Source organism: Mobula birostris, chromosome 9, assembly GCF_030028105.1.
Source record: "Mobula birostris isolate sMobBir1 chromosome 9, sMobBir1.hap1, whole genome shotgun sequence".
Classification (NCBI taxonomy): Eukaryota; Metazoa; Chordata; class Chondrichthyes; order Myliobatiformes; family Myliobatidae; genus Mobula; species Mobula birostris.
In genome coordinates this window covers 67,818,587-67,841,084 of record NC_092378.1, presented here as the reverse complement: position 1 = coordinate 67,841,084, position 22,498 = coordinate 67,818,587, and positions in this window count along the sequence as shown.

Below are 22,498 nucleotides of genomic sequence, written 5' to 3'. Positions count from 1 at the left end.
TGGCCTAAGCTCTATGGTCTGTGGTCTATGGTCTGTGATCTATGTTCTCTGGCCTAAGCTCTAAGGTCTGTGGTCTATGGTCTGTGATCTATCGTCTCTGGCCTAAGCTCAATGGTCTGTGGTCTATGATATGTGATCTATGCTCTCTGGCCTAAGCTCAATGGTCTGTGATCCTGTGATCCTGTGATCTATTATCTCTGGCTGAAGCTCTATGGCCTGTAGTCTATGGTCTGTGATCTATGGTCTCTGGAATAAGCTCAACGGTCTGTGATCCTGTGATCTATGGTCTCTGGCCTAAGTTCTAAAGATTGTGGTCTATGGTCTGTGATCTATGGTGTCTGGAATAAGCTCAACGGTCTGTGATCCTGTGATCTATGGTCTCTGGCCTAAGCTCAGTTTTCTCTGATCCTGTGATTTATGGTCTCTGGCCTAAGCTCTACGGTCTGTGATCCTGTGATCTATGGTCTCTGGCCTAAGCTCTATGGTCTGTGGTCTATGGTCTGTGATCTATGTTCTCTGGCCTAAGCTCTAAGGTCTGTGGTCTATGGTCTGTGATCTATCGTCTCTGGCCTAAGCTCAATGGTCTGTGGTCTATGATATGTGATCTATGCTCTCTGGCCTAAGCTCAACGGTCTGTGATCCTGTGATCCTGTGATCTATTGTCTCTGGCTGAAGCTCTATGGCCTGTAGTCTATGGTCTGTGATCTATGGTCTCTGGCCGAAGCTCTGCAGTCTGTGGTCTATGGTCTGTGATCTATGGTGTCTGGAATAAGCTCAACGGTCTGTGATCCTGTGATCTATGGTCTCTGGCCTAAGCTCAGTTTTCTCTGATCCTGTGATTTATGGTCTCTGGCCTAAGCTCTACGGTCTGTAATCCTGTGATCTATGGTCTCTGGCCTAAGCTCTATGGTCTGTGACCTATGGTCTCTGGTCTAAGCTCTATGGTCTGTCATCCTGTGATCTATGGTCTCTGGCCTAAGTTCTACGCTCTGTGGTCTCTGGCCTAAGCTCTATCGTGTTTGATCTATGGTCTCTGGCCTAAGCACAATGGTCTGTGATCCTGTGATCTATGGTCTCTGGCCTAAGTTCTATGGTCTGTGGTCTATGGTATCTTATTTATGGTCTCTGGCCTAAGCTCTAAGGTCTGTGGTCTGTGGTCTGTGATCTATGGTCTCTGGCCTAAGCTCTATGGTCTCTGGTCTATGGTCTGTGATCTATGGTGTCTGACCTAAGCTCAACGGTCTGTGATCCAGTGATCTATGGTCCCTGGCTTAAGTTCAACTGTCTGTGATCCTGTGATCTATGGTCTCTGGCCTAAGTTCTACAGTTTGTGCTCTATGGTCTGTGATATATGGTCTCTGGAATAAGCTCAACGGTCTGTAATCCTGTGATCTATGGTCTCTAGCCTAAGCTCTATTTTCTCTGATCCTGTGATTTATGGTCTCTGGCCTAAGCTCTACGGTCTGTGATCCTGTGATCTATGGTCTCTGGCCTAAGCTCTACGGTCTGTGATCCTGTGATCTATGGTCTCTGGCCTAAGCTCTATGGTCTGTGATCTATGGTCTCTGGTCTAAGCTCTATGGTCTGTCATCCTGTGATCTCTGGTCTCTGGCCTAAGTTCTGCGCTCTGTGGTCTATGGTCTGGGATCTATGGTCTCTGACCTAAGCTCTATGGTTTTGATCTATGGTCTCTGGCCTAAGCTCAACTGTCTGTGATCCTGTGATCTATGGTCTCTGGCCTAAGTTCTATGGTCTGTGGTCTATGGTCTGTTATCTATGGTCTCTGGCCTAAGCTCTACGGTCTCTGGTCTGTGGTCTGTGATCTATGGTCTCTGGCCTAAGCTCAACGATCTGTGATCCTGTGATCTTTGGTCTCTGGCCTAAGCTCTATGGTCTGTCATTCTGTAATCTATGGTCTCTGGCCTAAATTCTATGGTCTGTGGTCTATGGTCTGTGATCTATGGTCTCTGTAATAAGCTCAACGGTCTGTGATCCTGTGATCTATGGTCTCTGGCCTAAGCTCTATGGTCTGTGGTTTATGGTCGGTGATCTATGATCTCTGGCCTAAACTCAAGGGTCTGTGATCCTGTGATCTATGGTCTCTGGCCTAAGTTCTATGGTCTGTGGTCTATGGTCTGTGATCTATGGTCTCTGGCCTAAGCTCTACCGTCTGTGATCCTGTGATCTATGGTCTCTGGCCTAAGCTCTGCGGTCTGTGGTCTATGGTCTGGGATCTATGGTCTCTGGCCTAAGCTTAACGGTCTGTGATCCCGTGATCTATGGTCTCTGGCCTAAGCTCTACAGTCTGTGGTCTATGGTCTGTGATCTATGGTCTCTAGCCTAAGCTCTATTTTCTCTGATCCTGTGATTTATGGTCTCTGGCCTAAGCTCTACGGTCTGTGATCCTGTGATCTATGGTCTCTGGCCTAAGCTCTATGGTCTGTGATCCTGTGATCTATGGTCTCTGGCTTCAGCTCTATGGTCTGTGATCTATGGTCTCTGGTCTAAGCTCTATGGTCTGTCATCCTCTGATCTATGGTCTCTGGCCTAAGCTCTATGGTCTGTGGTCTATGGTCTGTGATCTATGTTCTCTGGCCTAAGCTCTAAGGTCTGTGGTCTATGGTCTGTGATCTATCGTCTCTGGCCTAAGCTCAATGGTCTGTGGTCTATGATATGTGATCTATGCTCTCTGGCCTAAGCTCAACGGTCTGTGATCCTGTGATCCTGTGATCTATTGTCTCTGGCTGAAGCTCTATGGCCTGTAGTCTATGGTCTGTGATCTATGGTCTCTGGCCTAAGCTCTGCAGTCTGTGGTCTATGGTCTGTGATCTATGGTGTCTGGAATAAGCTCAACGGTCTGTGATCCTGTGATCTATGGTCTCTGGCCTAAGCTCAGTTTTCTCTGATCCTGTGATTTATGGTCTCTGGCCTAAGCTCTACGGTCTGTAATCCTGTGATCTATGGTCTCTGGCCTAAGCTCTATGGTCTGTGACCTATGGTCTCTGGTCTAAGCTCTATGGTCTGTCATCCTGTGATCTATGGTCTCTGGCCTAAGTTCTACGCTCTGTGGTCTCTGGCCTAAGCTCTATCGTGTTTGATCTATGGTCTCTGGCCTAAGCACAATGGTCTGTGATCCTGTGATCTATGGTCTCTGGCCTAAGTTCTATGGTCTGTGGTCTATGGTATCTTATTTATGGTCTCTGGCCTAAGCTCTAAGGTCTGTGGTCTGTGGTCTGTGATCTATGGTCTCTGGCCTAAGCTCTATGGTCTCTAGTCTATGGTCTGTGATCTATGGTGTCTGACCTAAGCTCAACGGTCTGTGATCCAGTGATCTATGGTCCCTGGCTTAAGTTCAACTGTCTGTGATCCTGTGATCTATGGTCTCTGGCCTAAGTTCTACAGTTTGTGCTCTATGGTCTGTGATATATGGTCTCTGGAATAAGCTCAACGGTCTGTAATCCTGTGATCTATGGTCTCTAGCCTAAGCTCTATTTTCTCTGATCCTGTGATTTATGGTCTCTGGCCTAAGCTCTACGGTCTGTGATCCTGTGATCTATGGTCTCTGGCCTAAGCTCTACGGTCTGTGATCCTGTGATCTATGGTCTCTGGCCTAAGCTCTATGGTCTGTGATCTATGGTCTCTGGTCTAAGCTCTATGGTCTGTCATCCCGTGATCTCTGGTCTCTGGCCTAAGTTCTGCGCTCTGTGGTCTATGGTCTGGGATCTATGGTCTCTGACCTAAGCTCTATGGTTTTGATCTATGGTCTCTGGCCTAAGCTCAACTGTCTGTGATCCTGTGATCTATGGTCTCTGGCCTAAGTTCTATGGTCTGTGGTCTATGGTCTGTGATCTATGGTCTCTGGCCTAAGCTCTACGGTCTCTGGTCTGTGGTCTGTGATCTATGGTCTCTGGCCTAAGCTCAACGATCTGTGATCCTGTGATCTATGGTCTCTGGCCTAAGCTCTATGGTCTGTCATTCTGTAATCTATGGTCTCTGGCCTAAATTCTATGGTCTGTGGTCTATGGTCTGTGATCTATGGTCTCTGTAATAAGCTCAACGGTCTGTGATCCTGTGATCTATGGTCTCTGGCCTAAGCTCTATGGTCTGTGGTTTATGGTCGGTGATCTATGGTCTCTGGCCTAAGCTCAAGGGTCTGTGATCCTGTGATCTATGGTCTCTGGCCTAAGTTCTATGGTCTGTGGTCTATGGTCTGTGATCTATGGTCTCTGGCCTAAGCTCTACCGTCTGTGATCCTGTGATCTATGGTCTCTGGCCTAAGCTCTGCGCTCTGTGGTCTATGGTCTGGGATCTATGGTCTCTGGCCTAAGCTTAACGGTCTGTGATCCCGTGATCTATGGTCTCTGGCCTAAGCTCTACAGTCTGTGGTCTATGGTCTGTGATCTATGGTCTCTAGCCTAAGCTCTATTTTCTCTGATCCTGTGATTTATGGTCTCTGGCCTAAGCTCTACGGTCTGTGATCCTGTGATCTATGGTCTCTGGCCTAAGCTCTACGGTCTGTGATCCTGTGATCTATGGTCTCTGGCTTCAGCTCTATGGTCTGTGATCTATGGTCTCTGGTCTAAGCTCTATGGTCTGTCATCCTGTGATCTATGGTCTCTGGCCTAAGTTCTGCGCTCTGTGGTCTATGGTCTGTGATCTATCGTCTCTGGCCTAAGCTCTGCGGCCTGTGGTCTATGGTCTGTGATCTATGGTCTCTGGCCTAAGCTCTATGATCTGTGGTCTATGGTCTGTGATCTATCGTCTCTGGCCTAAGCTCAATGGTCTGTAGTCTATGATATGTGATCCATGGTCTCTGGCCTAAGCTCAACGGTCTGTGATCCTGTGATCTATGGTCTCTTGCCTAAGCTCTGAGGTCTGTGATCTATGGTCTCTGGTCTAAGCTCTATGTCTGTCATCCTGTGATCTATGGTCTCTGGCCTAAGTTCTGCGGTCTGTGGTCTATGGTCTGGGATCTATGGTCTCTGGCCTAAGCTCAACGGTCTGTGATTCCGTGATCTATGGTCTCTGGCCTAAGCTCTACAGTCTGTGGTCAATGGTCTGTGATCTATGCTCTCTGGAATAAACTCAACGGTCTGTGATTCTGTGATCTATGGTCTCTGGCCTAAGATCTACAGTTTGTGGTCTATGGTCTGTGATCTATGCTCTCTGGAATAAGCTCAACGGTCTGTAATCCTGTGATCTATGGTCTCTAGCCTAAGCTCTATTTTCTCTGATGCTGTGAATTATGGTCTCTGGCCTAAGCCCTACGGTCTGTGATCCTATGATCTATGGTCTCTGGCCTAAGCTCTACGGTCTGTGATCCTGTGATCTATGGTCTCTGGCCTAAGCTCTACGGTCTATGATCTATGGTCTGTGATCTATGGTCTCTCGCCTAACCTCTGCGGTCTGTGATCCTGTGATCTATGCTCTCTGGCCTAAGCTCTATGGTCTGTCATCCTGTAATCTATGATCTCTGGCCTAAGCTCTCTAGTCTGTTATCCTGCGATCTATGGTCTGTGGCTGAAGCTCGGCGGTCTGTGGTCTATGGTCTGTGATCTATGGTCTCTGGCCTAAGCTCTGGGGTCTGTGATCCTGTGATCTATGGTCTCTGGCCTAAGCTCTATGGTCTGTGATCCTGTGATCTATGGTCTCTGGCTGAAGCTCTATGGTCTGTGGTCTATGGTCTGTGATCTATGGTCTCTGGCCTAATCTCAACGGTCTCTGATCCTGTGGTTTATGGTCTCTGGCCTAATCTCTACGGTCTGTGATCCTGTGATCTATGGTCTCTGGCATAAGCTCTACGGTCTGTGGTCCATGGTCTGTGATATATGGTCTCTGGCCTAAGCTCAATGGTCTGATGTCCTGTGATCTATGGTCTCTGGCCTAAGCTCTATGGTCTGTGGTCTATGGTCTGTGATCTATGTTCTCTGGCCTAAGCTCTAAGGTCTGTGGTCTATGGTCTGTAATCTATCGTCTCTGGCCTAAGCTCAATGGTCTGTGGTCTATGATATGTGATCTATGGTCTCTGGCCTAAGCTCAACGGTCTGTGATCCTGTGATCTATGGTCTCTGGCTGAAGCTCTATGGTCTGTAGTCTATGGTCTGTGATCTATCGTCTCTGGTCTAAGCTCTGCGGTCTGTGGTCTATGGTCTGTGATCTATGGTCTCTGGCCTAAGCTCTATGGTCTGTGATCTATCGTCTCTGGCCTAAGCTCAATGGTCTGTGGTCTATGATATGTGATCTATGGTCTCTGGCCTAAGCTCAACGGTCTGTGATCCTGTGATCTATGGTCTCTTGCCTAAGCTCTGTGGTCTGTGATCTATGGTCTCTGGTCTAAGCTCTATGGTCTGTCATCCTCTGATCTATGGTCTCTGGCCTAAGTTCTGCGGTCTGTGGTCTATGGTCTGGGATCTATAGGCTCTGGCCTAAGCTCAACGGTCTGTGATCCCGTGATCTATGGTCTCTGGCATAGCTCTACAGTCTGTGGTCTATGGTCTGTGATATATGGTCTCTGGCCTAAGCTCAATGGTCTGATGTCCTGTGATCTATGGTCTCTGGCCTAAGCTCTATGATCTGTGTTCTATGGTCTGTGATCTATGTTCTCTAGCCTAAGCTCTAAGGTCTGTGGTCTATGGTCTGTAATCTATCGTCTCTGGCCTAAGCTCAACGGTCTGTGATCCTGTGATCTATGGTCTCTGGCTGAAGCTCTATGGTCTGTAGTCTATGGTCTGTGATCTATCGTCTCTGGCCTAAGCTCTGCGGTCTGTGGTCTATGGTCTGTGATCTATGGTCTCTGGCCTAAGCTCTATGGTCTGTGATCTATCGTCTCTGGCCTAAGCTCAATGGTCTGTGGTCTATGATATGTGATCTATGGTCTCTGGCCTAAGCTCTGTGGTCTGTGATCTATGGTCTCTGGTCTAAGCTCTATGGTCTGTGATCCTGTGATCTATGGTCTCTTGCCTAAGCTCTGTGGTCTGTGATCTATGGTCTCTGGTCTAAGCTCTATGGTCTGTCATCCTGTGATCTATGGTCTCTGGCCTAAGTTCTGCGGTCTGTGGTCTATGGTCTGGGATCTATGGTCTCTGGCCTAAGCTCAACGGTCTGTGATCCCGTGATCTATGGTCTCTGGCCTAAGCTCTACAGTCTGTGGTCTATGGTCTGTGATCTATGCTCTCTGGAATAAGCTCAACGGTCTGTGACTCTGTGATCTATGGTCTCTGGCCTAAGATCTACAGTTTGTGGTCTATGGTCTGTGATCTATGGTCTCTGGAATAAGCTCAACGGTCTGTAATCCTGTGATCTATGGTCTCTAGCCTAAGCTCTATTTTCTCTGATCCTGTGAATTACGGTCTCAGGCCTAAGCTCTACGGTCTGTGATCCTATGATCTATGGTCTCTGGCCTAAACTCTACGGTCTGTGATCCTGTGATCTATGGTCTCTAGCCTAAGCTCTACGGTTTGTGATCTATGGTCTGTGATCTATGGTCTCTGGCCTAACCTCTGCGGTCTGTGATCCTGTGATCTATGGTCTCTGGCCTAAGCTCTATGGTCTGTCATCCTGTAATCTATGGTCTCTGGCCTAAGCTCTCTAGCCTGTTATCCTGTGATCTATGGTCTCTGGCTGAAGCTCGGCGGTCTGTGGTCTATGGTCTGTGATCTATGGTCTCTGGCCTAAGCTCTGGGGTCTGTGATCCTGTGATCTATGGTCTCTGGCTGAAACTCTATGGTCTGTGGTCTATGGTCTGTGATCTATGGTCTCTGGCCTAATCTCAACGGTCTCTGATCCTGTGGTTTATGGTCTCTGGCCTAAGCTCTACGGTCTGTGACCCTGTGATCTATGGTCTCTGGCATAAGCTCTGCGGTCTGTGATCTATGGTCTCAGGTCTAAGCTCTATGGTCTTTCATCCTGTGATCTATGGTTTCTGCCCTAAGCTCTACGGTCTGTGGTCTATGTTCTGTGATCGATGGTCTCTGGCCTAAGCTCAATGGTCTGATGTCCTGTGATCTATGGTCTCTGGCCTAAGCTCTATGGTCTGTGGTCTATGGTCTGTGATCTATGTTCTCTGGCCTAAGCTCTAAGGTCTGTGGTCTATGGTCTGTGATCAATCGTCTCTGGCCTAAGCTCAATGGTCTGTGGTCTATGATATGTGATCTATGCTCTCTGGCCTAAGCTCAACGGTCTGTGATGCTGTGATCCTGTGATCTATTGTCTCTGGCTGAAGCTCTATGGCCTGTGGTCTATGCTCTGTGATCTATGGTCTCTGGCCTAAGCTCTACGGTCTGTGATCCTGTGATCTATGGTCTCTGGCCTAAGTTCTGCGGTCTGTGGTCTATGGTCTGGGATCTATGGTCTCTGGCCTCAGCTCAACGGTCTGTGATTCTGTGATCTATGGTCTCTGGCCTAAGCTCTGCAGTCTGTGGTCTATGGTCTGTGATCTATGGTCTCTGGAATAAGCTCAACGGTCTGTGATCCTGTGATCTATGGTCTCTGGCCTAAGTTCTAAAGTTTGTGGTCTATGGTCTGTGATCTATGGTGTCTGGAATAAGCTCAACGGTCTGTGATCCTGTGATTTATGGTCTCTGGCCTAAGCTCTATTTTCTCTGATCCTGTGATTTATGGTCTCTGGCCTAAGCTCTACGGTCTGTGATCCTGTGATCTATGGTCTCTGGCCTAAGCTCTATGGTCTGTAGTCTATGGTCTGTGATCTATCATCTCTGGCGTAAGCTCTGCGGTCTGTGGTCTATGGTCTGTGATCTATGGTCTCTGGCCTAAGCTCTATGGTCTGTGATCTATCGTCTCTGGCCTAAGCTCAATGGTCTGTGGTCTATGATATGTGATCTATGGTCTCTGGCCTAAGCTCAACGGTCTGTGATCCTGTGATCTATGGTCTCTTGCCTAAGCTCTGTGGTCTGTGATCTATGGTCTCTGGTCTAAGCTCTATGGTCTGTCATCCTGTGATCTATGGTCTGGCCTAAGTTCTGCGGTCTGTGGTCTATGGTCTGGGATCTATGGTCTCTGGCCTAAGCTCAACGGTCTGTGATCCCGTGATCTATGGTCTCTGGCCTAAGCTCTACAGTCTGTGGTCTATGGTCTGTGATCTATGCTCTCTGGAATAAGCTCAACGGTCTGTGACTCTGTGATCTATGGTCTCTGGCCTAAGCTCTACGGTCTGTGATCCTGTGATCTATGGTCTCTGGCCTAAGCTCTATGGTCTGTGATCTATGGTCTCTGGTCTAAGCTCTATGGTCTGTCATCCTGTGATCTATGGTCTCTGGCCTAAGTTCTGCGGTCTGTGGTCTATGGTCTGGGATCTATGGTCTCTGGCCTAAGCTCAACGGTCTGTGATTCTGTGATCTATGGTCTCTGGCCTAAGCTCTGCAGTCTGTGGTCTATGGTCTGTGATCTATGGTCTCTGGAATAAGCTCAACGGTCTGTGATCCTGTGATCTATGGTCTCTGGCCTAAGTTCTAAAGTTTGTGGTCTATGGTCTGTGATCTATGGTGTCTGGAATAAGCTCAACGGTCTGTGATCCTGTGATTTATGGTCTCTGGCCTAAGCTCTATTTTCTCTGATCCTGTGATTTATGGTCTCTGGCCTAAGCTCTACGGTCTGTGATCCTGTGATCTATGGTCTCTGGCCTAAGCTCTACAGTCTGTAATCCTGTAATCTATGGTCTCTGGCCTAAGCTCTATGGTCTGTGATCTATGGTCTCTGGTCTCAGCTCTATGGTCTGTCATCCTGTGATCTATGGTCTCTGGCCTAAGTTCTGCACTCTGTGGTCTCTGGCCTAAGCTCTATGGTGTTTGATCTATGGTCTCTGGCCTAAGCTCTAAGGTCTGTGGTCTATGGTCTGTAATCTATCGTCTCTGGCCTAAGCTCAATGGTCTGTGGTCTATGATATGTGATCTATGGTCTCTGGCCTAAGCTCAACGGTCTGTGATCCTGTGATCTATGGTCTCTGGCTGAAGCTCTATGGTCTGTAGTCTATGGTCTGTGATCTATCGTCTCTGGTCTAAGCTCTGCGGTCTGTGGTCTATGGTCTGTGATCTATGGTCTCTGGCCTAAGCTCTATGGTCTGTGATCTATCGTCTCTGGCCTAAGCTCAATGGTCTGTGGTCTATGATATGTGATCTATGGTCTCTGGCCTAAGCTCAACGGTCTGTGATCCTGTGATCTATGGTCTCTTGCCTAAGCTCTGTGGTCTGTGATCTATGGTCTCTGGTCTAAGCTCTATGGTCTGTCATCCTCTGATCTATGGTCTCTGGCCTAAGTTCTGCGGTCTGTGGTCTATGGTCTGGGATCTATAGGCTCTGGCCTAAGCTCAACGGTCTGTGATCCCGTGATCTATGGTCTCTGGCATAGCTCTACAGTCTGTGGTCTATGGTCTGTGATATATGGTCTCTGGCCTAAGCTCAATGGTCTGATGTCCTGTGATCTATGGTCTCTGGCCTAAGCTCTATGATCTGTGTTCTATGGTCTGTGATCTATGTTCTCTAGCCTAAGCTCTAAGGTCTGTGGTCTATGGTCTGTAATCTATCGTCTCTGGCCTAAGCTCAATGGTCTGTGGTCTATGATATGAGATCTATGGTCTCTGGCCTAAGCTCAACGGTCTGTGATCCTGTGATCTATGGTCTCTGGCTGAAGCTCTATGGTCTGTAGTCTATGGTCTGTGATCTATCGTCTCTGGCCTAAGCTCTGCGGTCTGTGGTCTATGGTCTGTGATCTATGGTCTCTGGCCTAAGCTCTATGGTCTGTGATCTATCGTCTCTGGCCTAAGCTCAATGGTCTGTGGTCTATGATATGTGATCTATGGTCTCTGGCCTAAGCTCTGTGGTCTGTGATCTATGGTCTCTGGTCTAAGCTCTATGGTCTGTGATCCTGTGATCTATGGTCTCTTGCCTAAGCTCTGTGGTCTGTGATCTATGGTCTCTGGTCTAAGCTCTATGGTCTGTCATCCTGTGATCTATGGTCTCTGGCCTAAGTTCTGCGGTCTGTGGTCTATGGTCTGGGATCTATGGTCTCTGGCCTAAGCTCAACGGTCTGTGATCCCGTGATCTATGGTCTCTGGCCTAAGCTCTACAGTCTGTGGTCTATGGTCTGTGATCTATGCTCTCTGGAATAAGCTCAACGGTCTGTGACTCTGTGATCTATGGTCTCTGGCCTAAGATCTACAGTTTGTGGTCTATGGTCTGTGATCTATGGTCTCTGGAATAAGCTCAACGGTCTGTAATCCTGTGATCTATGGTCTCTAGCCTAAGCTCTATTTTCTCTGATCCTGTGAATTACGGTCTCAGGCCTAAGCTCTACGGTCTGTGATCCTATGATCTATGGTCTCTGGCCTAAACTCTACGGTCTGTGATCCTGTGATCTATGGTCTCTAGCCTAAGCTCTACGGTTTGTGATCTATGGTCTGTGATCTATGGTCTCTGGCCTAACCTCTGCGGTCTGTGATCCTGTGATCTATGGTCTCTGGCCTAAGCTCTATGGTCTGTCATCCTGTAATCTATGGTCTCTGGCCTAAGCTCTCTAGCCTGTTATCCTGTGATCTATGGTCTCTGGCTGAAACTCTATGGTCTGTGGTCTATGGTCTGTGATCTATGGTCTCTGGCCTAATCTCAACGGTCTCTGATCCTGTGGTTTATGGTCTCTGGCCTAAGCTCTACGGTCTGTGACCCTGTGATCTATGGTCTCTGGCATAAGCTCTGCGGTCTGTGATCTATGGTCTCAGGTCTAAGCTCTATGGTCTTTCATCCTGTGATCTATGGTTTCTGCCCTAAGCTCTACGGTCTGTGGTCTATGTTCTGTGATCGATGGTCTCTGGCCTAAGCTCAATGGTCTGATGTCCTGTGATCTATGGTCTCTGGCCTAAGCTCTATGGTCTGTGGTCTATGGTCTGTGATCTATGTTCTCTGGCCTAAGCTCTAAGGTCTGTGGTCTATGGTCTGTGATCAATCGTCTCTGGCCTAAGCTCAATGGTCTGTGGTCTATGATATGTGATCTATGCTCTCTGGCCTAAGCTCAACGGTCTGTGATCCTGTGATCCTGTGATCTATTGTCTCTGGCTGAAGCTCTATGGCCTGTGGTCTATGCTCTGTGATCTATGGTCTCTGGCCTAAGCTCTACGGTCTGTGATCCTGTGATCTATGGTCTCTGGCCTAAGTTCTGCGGTCTGTGGTCTATGGTCTGGGATCTATGGTCTCTGGCCTCAGCTCAACGGTCTGTGATTCTGTGATCTATGGTCTCTGGCCTAAGCTCTGCAGTCTGTGGTCTATGGTCTGTGATCTATGGTCTCTGGAATAAGCTCAACGGTCTGTGATCCTGTGATCTATGGTCTCTGGCCTAAGTTCTAAAGTTTGTGGTCTATGGTCTGTGATCTATGGTGTCTGGAATAAGCTCAACGGTCTGTGATCCTGTGATTTATGGTCTCTGGCCTAAGCTCTATTTTCTCTGATCCTGTGATTTATGGTCTCTGGCCTAAGCTCTACGGTCTGTGATCCTGTGATCTATGGTCTCTGGCCTAAGCTCTATGGTCTGTAGTCTATGGTCTGTGATCTATCATCTCTGGCGTAAGCTCTGCGGTCTGTGGTCTATGGTCTGTGATCTATGGTCTCTGGCCTAAGCTCTATGGTCTGTGATCTATCGTCTCTGGCCTAAGCTCAATGGTCTGTGGTCTATGATATGTGATCTATGGTCTCTGGCCTAAGCTCAACGGTCTGTGATCCTGTGATCTATGGTCTCTTGCCTAAGCTCTGTGGTCTGTGATCTATGGTCTCTGGTCTAAGCTCTATGGTCTGTCATCCTGTGATCTATGGTCTGGCCTAAGTTCTGCGGTCTGTGGTCTATGGTCTGGGATCTATGGTCTCTGGCCTAAGCTCAACGGTCTGTAATCCCGTGATCTATGGTCTCTGGCCTAAGCTCTACAGTCTGTGGTCTATGGTCTGTGATCTATGCTCTCTGGAATAAGCTCAACGGTCTGTGACTCTGTGATCTATGGTCTCTGGCCTAAGCTCTACGGTCTGTGATCCTGTGATCTATGGTCTCTGGCCTAAGCTCTATGGTCTGTGATCTATGGTCTCTGGTCTAAGCTCTATGGTCTGTCATCCTGTGATCTATGGTCTCTGGCCTAAGTTCTGCGGTCTGTGGTCTATGGTCTGGGATCTATGGTCTCTGGCCTAAGCTCAACGGTCTGTGATTCTGTGATCTATGGTCTCTGGCCTAAGCTCTGCAGTCTGTGGTCTATGGTCTGTGATCTATGGTCTCTGGAATAAGCTCAACGGTCTGTGATCCTGTGATCTATGGTCTCTGGCCTAAGTTCTAAAGTTTGTGGTCTATGGTCTGTGATCTATGGTGTCTGGAATAAGCTCAACGGTCTGTGATCCTGTGATTTATGGTCTCTGGCCTAAGCTCTATTTTCTCTGATCCTGTGATTTATGGTCTCTGGCCTAAGCTCTACGGTCTGTGATCCTGTGATCTATGGTCTCTGGCCTAAGCTCTACAGTCTGTAATCCTGTAATCTATGGTCTCTGGCCTAAGCTCTATGGTCTGTGATCTATGGTCTCTGGTCTCAGCTCTATGGTCTGTCATCCTGTGATCTATGGTCTCTGGCCTAAGTTCTGCACTCTGTGGTCTCTGGCCTAAGCTCTATGGTGTTTGATCTATGGTCTCTGGCCTAAGCACAATGGTCTGTGATCCTGTGATCTATGGTCTCTGGCCTAAGTTCTATGGTCTGTGGTCTATGGTATCTTATTTATGGTCTCTGGCCTAAGCTCTAAGGTCTGTGGTCTGTGGTCTGTGATCTATGGTCTCTGGCCTAAGCTCTATGGTCTCTGGTCTATGGTCTGTGATCTATGGCGTCTGACCTAAGCTCAACGGTCTGTGATCCAGTGATCTATGGTCCCTGGCTTAAGTTCAACTGTCTGTGATCCTGTGATCTATGGTCTCTAGCCTAAGCTCTACAGTCTGTGGTCTATGGTCTGTGATCTGTGCTCTCTGGAATAAGCTCAACGGTCTGTGATACTGTGATCTATGGTCTCTAGCCTAAGCTCTATTTTCTCTGATCCTGTGATTTATGGTCTCTGGCCTAAGCTCTACGGTCTGTGATCCTGTGATCTATGGTCTCTGGCCTAAGCTCTACGGTCTGTGATCCTGTGATCTATGGTCTCTGGCCTAAGCTCTATGGTCTGTGATCTATGGTCTCTGGTCTAAGCTCTATGGTCTGTCATCCTGTGATCTCTGGTCTCTGGCCTAAGTTCTGCGCTCTGTGGTCTATGGTCTGGGATCTATGGTCTCTGACCTAAGCTCTATGGTTTTGATCTATGGTCTCTGGCCTAAGCTCAACTCTCTGTGATCCTGTGATCTATGGTCTCTGGCCTAAGTTCTATGGTCTGTGGTCTATGGTCTGTGATCTATGTTCTCTGGCCTAAGCTCTACGGTCTCTGGTCTGTGGTCTGTGATCTATGGTCTTTGGCCTAAACTCAACGGTCTGTGATCCTGTGATCTATGGTCTCTGGACTAAGCTCTATGGTCTGTCATTCTGTAATCTATGGTCTCTGGCCTAAGTTCTATGGTCTGTGGTCTATGGTCTGTGATCTATGGTCTCTGTAATAAGCTCAACGGTCTGTGATCCTGTGATCTATGGTCTCTGGCCTAAGCTCTATGGTCTGTGGTTTATGGTCGGTGATCTATGGTCTCTGGCCTAAGCTCAGGGGTCTGTGATCCTGTGATCTATGGTCTCTGGCCTAAGTTCTATGGCCTGTGGTCTATGGTCTGTGATCTATGGTCTCTGGCCTAAGCTCTACCGTCTGTGATCCTGTGATCTATGGTCTCTGGCCTAAGCTCTGCGGTCTGTGGTCTATGGTCTGGGATCTATGGTCTCTGGCCTAAACTCAACGGTCTGTGATCCCGTGATCTATGGTCTCTGGCCTAAGCTCCACAGTCTGTGGTCTATGGTCTGTGATCTATGGTCTCTAGCCTAAGCTCTATTTCCTCTGATCCTGTGATTTATGGTCTCTGGCCTAAGCTCTACGGTCTGTGATCCTGTGATCTATGTTCTCTGGCCTAAGCTCTACGGTCTGTGATCCTGTGATCTATGGTCTCTGGCTTCAGCTCTATGGTCTGTGATCTATGGTCTCTGGTCTAAGCTCTATGGTCTGTCATCCTGTGATCTATGGTCTCTGGCCTAGGTTCTGCGCTCTGTGGTCTATGGTCTGGGATCTATGGTCTCTGGCCTAAGCTCAACAGTCTGTGATCCTGTGATCTATGGTCTCTGGCCTAAGATCTATGGTCTGTGGTCTATGGTCTCTATTCTATGGTCTCTGGCCTAAGCTCTACGGTCTGTTGTCTGTGGTCTGTGATCTATGGTCTCTGGCCTAAGCACTACGGTCTCTGGTCTATGGTCTGTGATCTATGGTGCCTGGCCTAAGCTCAACGGTCTGTGATCCAGTGATCTATGGTCTCTGGCCTAAGTTCAACGGTATGTGATCCTGTGTTCCTAGGTCTCTAGCCTAAGCTCTACGGTCTGTGGTTTATGGTCTGTGATCTATGGTCTCTGGCCTAAGGTCTATGGTCTGTAGTCTATGGTCTGTGATCTATCGTCTCTGGCCTAAGCTCTGCGGTCTGTGGTCTATGGTCTGTGATCTATGGTCTCTGGCCTAAGCTCTATGATCTGTGGTCTATGGTCTGTGATCTATCGTCTCTGGCCTAAGCTCAATGGTCTGTGGTCTATGATATGTGATCTATGGTCTCTGGCCTAAGCTCAACGGTCTGTGATCCTGTGATCTATGGTCTCTTGCCTAAGCTCTGAGGTCTGTGATCTATGGTCTCTGGTCTAAGCTCTATGTCTGTCATCCTGTGATCTATGGTCTCTGGCCTAAGTTCTGCGGTCTGTGGTCTATGGTCTGGGATCTATGGTCTCTGGCCTAAGCTCAACGGTCTGTGATTCCGTGATCTATGGTCTCTGGCCTAAGCTCTACAGTCTGTGGTCAATGGTCTGTGATCTATGCTCTCTGGAATAAACTCAACGGTCTGTGATTCTGTGATCTATGGTCTCTGGCCTAAGATCTACAGTTTGTGGTCTATGGTCTGTGATCTATGCTCTCTGGAATAAGCTCAACGGTCTGTAATCCTGTGATCTATGGTCTCTAGCCTAAGCTCTATTTTCTCTGATGCTGTGAATTATGGTCTCTGGCCTAAGCCCTACGGTCTGTGATCCTATGATCTATGGTCTCTGGCCTAAGCTCTACTGTCTGTGATCCTGTGATCTATGGTCTCTGGCCTAAGCTCTACGGTCTATGATCTATGGTCTGTGATCTATGGTCTCTCGCCTAACCTCTGCGGTCTGTGATCCTGTGATCTATGCTCTCTGGCCTAAGCTCTATGGTCTGTCATCCTGTAATCTATGATCTCTGGCCTAAGCTCTCTAGTCTGTTATCCTGCGATCTATGGTCTGTGGCTGAAGCTCGGCGGTCTGTGGTCTATGGTCTGTGATCTATGGTCTCTGGCCTAAGCTCTGGGGTCTGTGATCCTGTGATCTATGGTCTCTGGCCTAAGCTCTATGGTCTGTGATCCTGTGATCTATGGTCTCTGGCTGAAGCTCTATGGTCTGTGGTCTATGGTCTGTGATCTATGGTCTCTGGCCTAATCTCAACGGTCTCTGATCCTGTGGTTTATGGTCTCTGGCCTAATCTCTACGGTCTGTGATCCTGTGATCTATGGTCTCTGGCATAAGCTCTACGGTCTGTGGTCCATGGTCTGTGATATATGGTCTCTGGCCTAAGCTCAATGGTCAGATGTCCTGTGATCTATGGTCTCTGGCCTAAGCTCTATGGTCTGTGGTCTATGGTCTGTGATCTATGTTCTCTGGCCTAAGCTCTAAGGTCTGTGGTCTATGGTCTGTAATCTATCGTCTCTGGCCTAAGCTCAATGGTCTGTGGTCTATGATATGTGAGCTATGGTCTCTGGCCTAAGCTCAACGGTCTGTGATCCTGTGATCTATGGTCTCTGGCTGAAGCTCTATGGTCTGTAGTCTATGGTCTGTGATCTATCGTCTCTGGTCTAAGCTCTGCGGTCTGTGGTCTATGGTCTGTGATCTATGGTCTCTGGCCTAAGCTCTATGGTCTGTGATCTATCGTCTCTGGCCTAAGCTCAATGGTCTGTGGTCTATGATATGTGATCTATGGTCTCTGGCCTAAGCTCTGTGGTCTGTGATCTATGGTCTCTGGTCTAAGCTCTATGGTCTGTGATCCTGTGATCTATGGTCTCTTGCCTAAGCTCTGTGGTCTGTGATCTATGGTCTCTGGTCTAAGCTCTATGGTCTGTCATCCTGTGATCTATGGTCTCTGGCCTAAATTCTGCGGTCTGTGGTCTATGGTCTGGGATCTATGGTCTCTGGCCTAAGCTCAACGGTCTGTGATCCCGTGATCTATGGTCTCTGGCCTAAGCTCTACAGTCTGTGGTCTATGGTCTGTGATCTATGCTCTCTGGAATAAGCTCAACGGTCTGTGACTCTGTGATCTATGGTCTCTGGCCTAAGATCTACAGTTTGTGGTCTATGGTCTGTGATCTATGGTCTCTGGAATAAGCTCAACGGTCTGTAATCCTGTGATCTATGGTCTCTAGCCTAAGCTCTATTTTCTCTGATCCTGTGAATTACGGTCTCAGGCCTAAGCTCTACGGTCTGTGATCCTATGATCTATGGTCTCTGGCCTAAACTCTACGGTCTGTGATCCTGTGATCTATGGTCTCTAGCCTAAGCTCTACGGTTTGTGATCTATGGTCTGTGATCTATGGTCTCTGGCCTAACCTCTGCGGTCTGTGATCCTGTGATCTATGGTCTCTGGCCTAAGCTCTATGGTCTGTCATCCTGTAATCTATGGTCTCTGGCCTAAGCTCTCTAGCCTGTTATCCTGTGATCTATGGTCTCTGGCTGAAGCTCGGCGGTCTGTGGTCTATGGTCTGTGATCTATGGTCTCTGGCCTAAGCTCTGGGGTCTGTGATCCTGTGATCTATGGTCTCTGGCTGAAACTCTATGGTCTGTGGTCTATGGTCTGTGATCTATGGTCTCTGGCCTAATCTCAACGGTCTCTGATCCTGTGGTTTATGGTCTCTGGCCTAAGCTCTACGGTCTGTGACCCTGTGATCTATGGTCTCTGGCATAAGCTCTGCGGTCTGTGATCTATGGTCTCAGGTCTAAGCTCTATGGTCTTTCATCCTGTGATCTATGGTTTCTGCCCTAAGCTCTACGGTCTGTGGTCTATGTTCTGTGATCGATGGTCTCTGGCCTAAGCTCAATGGTCTGATGTCCTGTGATCTATGGTCTCTGGCCTAAGCTCTATGGTCTGTGGTCTATGGTCTGTGATCTATGTTCTCTGGCCTAAGCTCTAAGGTCTGTGGTCTATGGTCTGTGATCAATCGTCTCTGGCCTAAGCTCAATGGTCTGTGGTCTATGATATGTGATCTATGCTCTCTGGCCTAAGCTCAACGGTCTGTGATCCTGTGATCCTGTGATCTATTGTCTCTGGCTGAAGCTCTATGGCCTGTGGTCTATGCTCTGTGATCTATGGTCTCTGGCTTAAGCTCTACGGTCTGTGATCCTGTGATCTATGGTCTCTGGCCTAAGTTCTGCGGTCTGTGGTCTATGGTCTGGGATCTATGGTCTCTGGCCTCAGCTCAACGGTCTGTGATTCTGTGATCTATGGTCTCTGGCCTAAGCTCTGCAGTCTGTGGTCTATGGTCTGTGATCTATGGTCTCTGGAATAAGCTCAACGGTCTGTGATCCTGTGATCTATGGTCTCTGGCCTAAGTTCTAAAGTTTGTGGTCTATGGTCTGTGATCTATGGTGTCTGGAATAAGCTCAACGGTCTGTGATCCTGTGATTTATGCTCTCTGGCCTAAGCTCTATTTTCTCTGATCCTGTGATTTATGGTCTCTGGCCTAAGCTCTACGGTCTGTGATCCTGTGATCTATGGTCTCTGGCCTAAGCTCTATGGTCTGTAGTCTATGGTCTGTGATCTATCATCTCTGGCGTAAGCTCTGCGGTCTGTGGTCTATGGTCTGTGATCTATGGTCTCTGGCCTAAGCTCTATGGTCTGTGATCTATCGTCTCTGGCCTAAGCTCAATGGTCTGTGGTCTATGATATGTGATCTATGGTCTCTGGCCTAAGCTCAACGGTCTGTGATCCTGTGATCTATGGTCTCTTGCCTAAGCTCTGTGGTCTGTGATCTATGGTCTCTGGTCTAAGCTCTATGGTCTGTCATCCTGTGATCTATGGTCTGGCCTAAGTTCTGCGGTCTGTGGTCTATGGTCTGGGATCTATGGTCTCTGGCCTAAGCTCAACGGTCTGTGATCCCGTGATCTATGGTCTCTGGCCTAAGCTCTACAGTCTGTGGTCTATGGTCTGTGATCTATGCTCTCTGGAATAAGCTCAACGGTCTGTGACTCTGTGATCTATGGTCTCTGGCCTAAGCTCTACGGTCTGTGATCCTGTGATCTATGGTCTCTGGCCTAAGCTCTATGGTCTGTGATCTATGGTCTCTGGTCTAAGCTCTATGGTCTGTCATCCTGTGATCTATGGTCTCTGGCCTAAATTCTGCGGTCTGTGGTCTATGGTCTGGGATCTATGGTCTCTGGCCTAAGCTCAACGGTCTGTGATTCTGTGATCTATGGTCTCTGGCCTAAGCTCTGCAGTCTGTGGTCTATGGTCTGTGATCTATGGTCTCTGGAATAAGCTCAACGGTCTGTGATCCTGTGATCTATGGTCTCTGGCCTAAGTTCTAAAGTTTGTGGTCTATGGTCTGTGATCTATGGTGTCTGGAATAAGCTCAACGGTCTGTGATCCTGTGATTTATGGTCTCTGGCCTAAGCTCTATTTTCTCTGATCCTGTGATTTATGGTCTCTGGCCTAAGCTCTACGGTCTGTGATCCTGTGATCTATGGTCTCTGGCCTAAGCTCTACAGTCTGTAATCCTGTAATCTATGGTCTCTGGCCTAAGCTCTATGGTCTGTGATCTATGGTCTCTGGTCTCAGCTCTATGGTCTGTCATCCTGTGATCTATGGTCTCTGGCCTAAGTTCTGCACTCTGTGGTCTCTGGCCTAAGCTCTATGGTGTTTGATCTATGGTCTCTGGCCTAAGCACAATGGTCTGTGATCCTGTGATCTATGGTCTCTGGCCTAAGTTCTATGGTCTGTGGTCTATGGTATCTTATTTATGGTCTCTGGCCTAAGCTCTAAGGTCTGTGGTCTGTGGTCTGTGATCTATGGTCTCTGGCCTAAGCTCTATGGTCTCTGGTCTATGGTCTGTGATCTATGGCGTCTGACCTAAGCTCAACGGTCTGTGATCCAGTGATCTATGGTCCCTGGCTTAAGTTCAACTGTCTGTGATCCTGTGATCTACGGTCTCTAGCCAAAGGTCTACAGTCTGTGGTCTATGGTCTGTGATCTGTGCTCTCTGGAATAAGCTCAACGGTCTGTGATACTGTGATCTATGGTTTCTAGCCTAAGCTCTATTTTCTCTGATCCTGTGATTTATGGTCTCTGGCCTAAGCTCTACGGTCTGTGATCCTCTGATCTATGGTCTCTGGCCTAAGCTCAACTCTCTGTGATCCTGTGATCTATGGTCTCTGGCCTAAGTTCTATGGTCTGTGGTCTATGGTCTGTGATCTATGTTCTCTGGCCTAAGCTCTACGGTCTCTGGTCTGTGGTCTGTGATCTATGGTCTTTGGCCTAAACTCAACGGTCTGTGATCCTGTGATCTATGGTCTCTGGACTAAGCTCTATGGTCTGTCATTCTGTAATCTATGGTCTCTGGCCTAAGTTCTATGGTCTGTGGTCTATGGTCTGTGATCTATGGTCTCTGTAATAAGCTCAACGGTCTGTGATCCTGTGATCTATGGTCTCTGGCCTAAGCTCTATGGTCTGTGGTTTATGGTCGGTGATCTATGGTCTCTGGCCTAAGCTCAGGGGTCTGTGATCCTGTGATCTATGGTCTCTGGCCTAAGTTCTATGGCCTGTGGTCTATGGTCTGTGATCTATGGTCTCTGGCCTAAGCTCTACCGTCTGTGATCCTGTGATCTATGGTCTCTGGCCTAAGCTCTGCGGTCTGTGGTCTATGGTCTGGGATCTATGGTCTCTGGCCTAAGCTCAACGGTCTGTGATCCCGTGATCTATGGTCTCTGGCCTAAGCTCTACAGTCTGTGGTCTATGGTCTGTGATCTATGGTCTCTAGCCTAAGCTCTATTTCCTCTGATCCTGTGATTTATGGTCTCTGGCCTAAGCTCTACGGTCTGTGATCCTGTGATCTATGTTCTCTGGCCTAAGCTCTACGGTCTGTGATCCTGTGATCTATGGACTCTGGCTTCAGCTCTATGGTCTGTGATCTATGGTCTCTGGTCTAAGCTCTATGGTCTGTCATCCTGTGATCTATGGTCTCTGGCCTAAGTTCTGCGCTCTGTGGTCTATGGTCTGGGATCTATGGTCTCTGGCCTAAGCTCAACAGTCTGTGATCCTGTGATCTATGGTCTCTGGCCTAAGATCTATGGTCTGTGGTCTATGGTCTCTATTCTATGGTCTCTGGCCTAAGCTCTACGGTCTGTTGTCTGTGGTCTGTGATCTATGGTCTCTGGCCTAAGCACTACGGTCTCTGGTCTATGGTCTGTGATCTATGGTGCCTGGCCTAAGCTCAACGGTCTGTGATCCAGTGATCTATGGTCTCTGGCCTAAGTTCAACGGTATATGATCCTGTGTTCCTAGGTCTCTAGCCTAAGCTCTACGGTCTGTGGTTTATGGTCTGTGATCTATGGTCTCTGGAATAAGCTCAACGGTCTGTAGTCTATGGTCTGTGATCTATCGTCTCTGGCCTAAGCTCTGCGGTCTGTGGTCTATGGTCTGTGATCTATGGTCTCTGGCCTAAGCTCTATGATCTGTGGTCTATGGTCTGTGATCTATCGTCTCTGGCCTAAGCTCAATGGTCTGTGGTCTATGATATGTGATCTATGGTCTCTGGCCTAAGCTCAACGGTCTGTGATCCTGCGATCTATGGTCTCTTGCCTAAGCTCTGTGGTCTGTGATCTATGGTCTCTGGTCTAAGCTCTATGGTCTGTCATCCTGTGATCTATGGTCTCTGGCCTAAGTTCTGCGGTCTGTGGTCTATGGTCTGGGATCTATGGTCTCTGGCCTAAGCTCAACGGTCTGTGATCCCGTGATCTATGGTCACTGGCCTAAGCTCTACAGTCTGTGGTCTATGGTCTCTGATCCATGCTCTCTGGAATAAGCTCAACGGTCTGTGATTCTGTGATCTATGGTCTCTGGCCTATCTTCCACAGTTTGTGGTCTATGGTCTGTGATCTATGGTCTCTGGAATAAGCTCAACGGTCTGTAATCCTGTGATCTATGGTCTCTAGCCTAAGCTCTATTTTCTCTGATCCTGTGAATTATGGTGTCTGGCCTAAGCCCTACGGTCTGTGATCCTATGATCTATGGTCTCTGGCCTAAGCTCTACGGTC